Consider the following 6,235-nt stretch of genomic DNA (forward strand, 5'->3'; position numbering starts at 1 on the left):
ATTTTGTTTGATTATTTGAAATGAAGTCCTATTACCCTTGTGTTTTCTTTGAGAGGCACTTGAGGAGGTTTAGTTGCTCAGGTTATGGAAATCCAGAGAGGATAAACTAGTAGGAGAAATAAAAGGTAACATGATATCAATCCAGCTGTTACTAGAATCTAGTGTTTGAACTGAGGGAGCGGTCCTGGCAGCCGGGACCAGAACTAGCATGAGGGGTGTATGGGCACCAAACATGCTCTAAGAAATGTGTGCCACCATCCCAGAGACACGGATCATAGATGCAACTGAATAGGAACAATGTCTTTTATGGTCACATACATCGGAGACATGCCACCACCTTATACACTTTTTTGGTCACAACCTCGATCTTATTGAGTCTCAAAGTTGTATTGTTACTATAAACTAGAAAGTATTAAATTTTATTCTAGGAATTTGATGTGGAACTTCAGTCAGTAGACCTATATTAAAAAAATAAAGAACTAAAGAAATTGTTTAGAGTCTTGGATCTATAGCAAAATATACAATATTAAATTTGTGATTGTGTGCTTTAAATTAAAACAAATGATTCAAGTATATATATATGTATATATGTTTTATTTTTTTATGATTACTTGCTTTAATGATGTTTTGATCAACTCACTAAGTTGTACTGGATTTCATTTAGGGCTATATCATATGGAGCAAGCTGCATTAACCTTTATTTATTTATTTATTTATTTATTTATTTATATTTCTTTTCAACTTAATAGTATTCATTGTTTTTGCACCACACCCAGTGCTCCATGCAATACATGCCCTTCCTAATACCCACCACCTTGTTCCCCCAACCTCCTACCCCCCCAGCCCCTTCAAGACCCTCAGGTTGTTTACCTTTAAAAGCAACCATAAGTGACTCTTAATCTCACAAAACAAACTGAGGGTTGCTGGGGGGAGGGGGTTTGGGAGAAGGAGGTGGGATTATGGACATTGGGGAGGGTATGTGCTTTGGTGAGTGCTGTGAAGTGTGTAAACCTGGTGATTCACAGACCTGTACCCCTGGGGATAAAAATATATGTTTATAAAAAATAAAAAATTAAAAAAAAAAAACAAAAGCAAACTTAATGTAGGTGAAGTGTGGGAACGTAGTTGGCTGAAGCAGCAGCAGACTCTGCTCTTCTTTATCAAATTCAGTTTAGAGTCATACTCGTTGAGTAGAATTGTTCAATAAATTATGGTTGCAAATGTAAATTATTTTTTCTTATGCTTATACTTACTCTCCTTCTTTTGCAGAGATCATAGAGTTAAATTCACATTAATTAAGTGCACATTTACATTTTATTGTTATCTTCTCCTCACAGATGAAGAAATAGAGCTTAGAGCAGTTGAGAAACTTGTCAGCTTCTCAGAGCTTTAACAACCAAGGAGAACATTTTGAAAGCAAGCCCTGGGGAATGTTTAGGCTTGCATCTGAGGCTAGGAGAGCTGTCTCTCCCTCTGTGTTCCTTATCCGCTTTCACCTAGCTATTTGCTTGAAGTCAAAACACAGTAGTCATTCTCAATTCCCCCCCTTTCTCACCTTCCACACAATAAATATTTAAGATCTATCCATTTCCACAGTTTAGGCCATCATTATCTCTCACATGGATATTAAGAATATGTTAATAACAAATGTGTGTATAAACCACTCACTAAGCATTATACCAAGCACCTGACTTATCCTTACCTATATTTAATTCTCACATTTACTTCTTGAGGTAAGTGCTATTGTTTTCCCATTAAAACAAAACAAAACAAAACAAAACAAAACAAAACAAAACAGGAAAACTAAGGCACTCGGATTAGAGGCAAAGATAACAAACAGCATCCTCCCTGATTTTCCTACTTTAGTTTTGTTTGCTGTAGTTCCCTTTCCACAGCACAGCTAGAGTGATAGTTATAACATAATAATCTTCCTATGTTGCTCAAGGTGTTAAAATCTTTTTAAAAAATTTTTGGCTTATGTTACTATTTGGGGTCCATATTTTCTACCCCCTTTCCATGGGGCCCTACTCATGTAAGAATAGTAACTGATGGAAAATTACTGGTGGGAGTTGGGTATCACATGAGGATCGGTGGAAGTGGAGAGCAGGCTGGACCAACACCTCCTTGGTGCCTTTGACAGACTCTGTTTGAAAGATGACTGCCACAATGTCCCCCTTCCCACATGGTCTTATAAAGTGACAATGAGAGGTGCTTCTTTCTCTTGAATCTGGATGGGCTTGTAACTATGGTTGCTCTGAAATCATGAGACTTCCAAGTCTAGATCACAAAAGGAGATGTGACTTCTGCATGGATCGTTGGAATTGCTCTGGATCTCTGTGTAAGCAGTCAGAATGCCCCAACACCACTGTGTTATGAGGAAGCCCGGTCTCTCCCTGGGGAGAGACCCCCTGGAGAAGCCCTAAGACTGCTAGACAGAGATGGCCAGCCACCCACCGGCTGCTCCAGCACCAGTCATTGACTGTAACTACATGAGAGACCTTGAGCCAGAAGCAGCCAGGGATGACCTTCCCAAATAATGACCCAGAGAGAATCAAATGATTGCTGCTCTTCTAAGCCATTAAAGTTTGGGATGATTTGTTATACAGCAATATATAACGGGTGCTGTGTCTTGTAATTTATACTCCTTGAGAGTAGCTGTATTCTTGAGGAGGACACGCTCAGTGTTTTGATCCCCAGGTTGTACTGGGAATGGCGTCTTCCTGTCTTCCCAGACTACTGTATTTGGGGTTTGTCTTGCCTGGTGCTGAGCTACAGCCTTGACTTGGTGATTCCAGAAGGTGAGTGGCTAAGACAACTGTGTGCACTTGAACTATGTTTCTTACTGAACTTTCAGCATCTTGGTGTGTCACAGGTGATGAAACACCCATTTTCTCAGTTGATGACTCTGCCAGCTGTCTGCTGCCTCCTGTAGTAGCTTGGCAGGGAGACAGAGTCACTAGGTATATTCACTCTGATCTTCCTCCTACAAGCTCCCTGTCGGGTAGTTCACAGGTGTTCTCTTCCCCCTTCCCAGCATCTTGACAAAAATTTCCAGCAACACTAGCAAAAATGATCTCTTTTCTGGACCATTTTCCATGGTCTGTTCACTGGGCTGATAGGCCACATTCCCTGCATGAGCTTGAGGAATTAAAGGCACTCCTTTGCTGATCTGCTTGGGTTTTTCTCGGTAAGTCTCACTTTAAGCTTACACCTTTCGTCACTAGTGGTGTCTTACATGGTTTGTCTGTCTCCTTACAATAAGAAGTAGGGTTAATGGCCAACACATTCTATGGATTTAGTCAGTCCAAGCTGGATAAATAGTGACAGAACGGGGGTGGGGTGGGGAATCCCTTTCCTAGTTAGTGGTAAGAATACTTCATCAAAAATATCTCCTCAGATATCAAGATGCCTGTTTTTGTGCCTGGAATTTTACCATTAGTGATTTATGTAATCAAGGACCCTAGAGTGTAGAGGGGGAGACAGATGAAGGAGCTGGCAACTACTACTCAGGATGAGCACTGCCATGCCAGGACAATGCACAGGGCATGCTGGGAGGCCAGTAGATCTTGCTGGGGGGGAGCGGCGAAGGGGAAGTCAGGGACATCTGAGGAAGCCATAATGTCAGGGTTGAGACCCGAAGCCCAAGATGGCACTGGCCAGGTGAAGGGAAGGAAAGGGAAGAGAAAACCTTCCTCATTTCAGGGATTGAAAAACCACTCTGCTTGTGGAGATGGGTGGGGTGGGGGGTTGGGGAAGGAGGAGAGCAGCAGGATGGGGCAAGAGAAGGTGCAGAGTACAAGCACACCAGGCAGGAGAGTTGGACTCTTATTTTGAGGGCAGTAAGAGCTGCTTGTCATTATTAGGCTGAAGAGGTACAAGGCAAGATTTGTCTTTTAAGAGTATGGCTTTTTCTGTAGTGTAGAGCATTGGAAAGGGCTATGCTGGTCATGCAAGTAAGAGATGCTTGTGTTCTCGAAATGGAAAAAAGTGGACACGTTTTAACACACTTTTCAGTGTGACCTCAAGAGTATTTTTGTTGCCCTCATCCTCCTTAATTCCCAGTTTCCCAGTCCCACACACATGTTGTTCCATCCTGCTAGTCTTTAAACGCATCAGCTCTTCAGCAGTGTCAGATGGTACAGCCCTTTCCCCCCTCCACACTTTTTCCTGTCTGTAGTGTTCCTTGTCTTCCACATTTGGTAAACTGTTCTTCATCCTTTAAGATCCATCTCCTCTCTCTTTTCCCTGACTTCCTCAGGAAATATCATTTTCTCCTTCAGTAGATTTTCTTTCACTCTTCTGTTACGTGTGTTGTATGCTCCTGTTTCCTCCCTTCAGATCTACTTTCTCATCCTGTCCACCCTGCTGGTTGCCTGGAAAGTCAGTCTGAATGGATTCCAATGGACTCTCTTTGAGAATGATTGGATATCAATGGACTTCTCTCTCTTCTCTGGCTTCTCATTGGGTTGGACATTTTCAGGAGAAGAGAAAGGAGGAAGAGCATAAGTTTGGGCTATTTATTCCCCTAGTTCTCTTTCTGTGGGGTTACTCTGGACTGTTTGCCTCCCACAACACAGGTTATACCTAGCGATGCACTGGTAAATGGCTAACAACCAACCTGAGGGATGGGAAATCCCTGACTTGAAGTGTTTGCCCATTTCTGTGGTGTAAATACTCCTACCATGACCAATTTCAAGAAACCAATGTGATGTCACTAAATGTGGAGTTGGGAAGTGATGCACACTGTCTGTTCTCTCAAAGTGGCACAAGTCAGCTTCAGCCCCCCACTTCTTCACCCCCCACCAGGTTCTAGTCTTTCCTTGTAGATAATTATATCTGTTGTTCCCCTAGCCCTTCAGGCCTGTGAGGAGGGCTGTGCCACAGTTTTTAGCCTTGGGACACTGCCCTATCTTCTGTGGCTTTCTTCACAATACCCATATCTTTGAAAATAGTCCTTTTATTAGACTCTTCTCAGATTATCCAATTTGTGGTACCATCTGTTTCCTGATGAGATCCTAATTGATTCACCAAGTAGGAGTGTGTGGAAATTAGTCATTTAGAAATCTTTCTCCCGCTGTATTACAAATACTTAGAGTGCAGGGATTATGATTTATTGATTTTTGTATCTCCAACACCTACTCAGTGGAGGGGTGAGAAGGGGAAGAAGAACTAATTTTCAATCAAATACCTACTATGCACCCGATATTGTGTCAGAGGCTCTAGAAATGTTTTCCATTTAATCTTAACAAGTCAAATTAATTCTAGTACAATCATTATAGGCATTTACAGATAAGGAAACTAAGGCTCAGAGTGATTCAATAACTTTTCCAAGGTTCCACAGTTCAGAAGTAGCTGAATTAGGATTTGAACGTGCGTATCTGGCTCTAAAATCTATTCTCTTTGCTCTGTTGCCTCAATTTGTTTTTAGTAAATGGATGGATGTTTTAGTCAATAGAGAAGACACAGTGAGGGCGTCAGAGAGAGATCCCTGCTGAGAGGGATCTTCAAGTGGGAGGAAGATGGCAATGGCTTCCTTCTGTTCCTTGGAGTAAAGTTTCTAGCAATTTAGCACCTTATGAAATGTAAACTGTTCATGTATAAAGTATTTACACTAAACAGGGTATTTTAGGGAACATCAGGGATATCATAGTTTAGTCATAAATCTGGTAGATATTTTTGTTAGTAGCTTAACAAATTCATATATTATAGCAGTACCGGGCAACGTCTTATCTCCTTAGGTCTTAACATTAGCTTAGTACTTGGAGATGAGGAGAACCATGTTTGTACAGTTGCATTAAATGATGGAGGAAATTGCAAGAATTCAGCTGATCAATTCAAGATCAGTTTTGTAAAAGAAAATACTTAGATCATCCTAACATCTCAAATTTTGTGCTCCAGTCTTTTCATCTAGAAGATACTGGTGGGGGCACCTGGGTGGCTCAGTGGGTTAAGCCGCTGCTTTCGGCTCAGGTCATGATCTCGGGGTCCTGGGATCGAGTTCCTCATCGGGCTCTCTGCTCAGCAGGGAGCCTGCTTCCCTCTTTCTCTCTCTCTCTGCCTGCCTCTCTGCCTACTTGTGATCTCTCTCTGTCAAAAAAAAAAAAAAAAAAAAAAAAAAAAGAAGTTACTGGTGACCCTACTCAAGACTTGGATCTATGGGAAATCTGCTTTAAAGAAACATCTGTCATATATTTCTGCTCTCTTGAAAGGGCTTGATAAAGCAACTAGTATTTTG

This window comes from Mustela nivalis, assembly GCF_964662115.1.
Source record: "Mustela nivalis genome assembly, chromosome: 2".
In the NCBI taxonomy this organism is placed as follows: Eukaryota; Metazoa; Chordata; class Mammalia; order Carnivora; family Mustelidae; genus Mustela; species Mustela nivalis.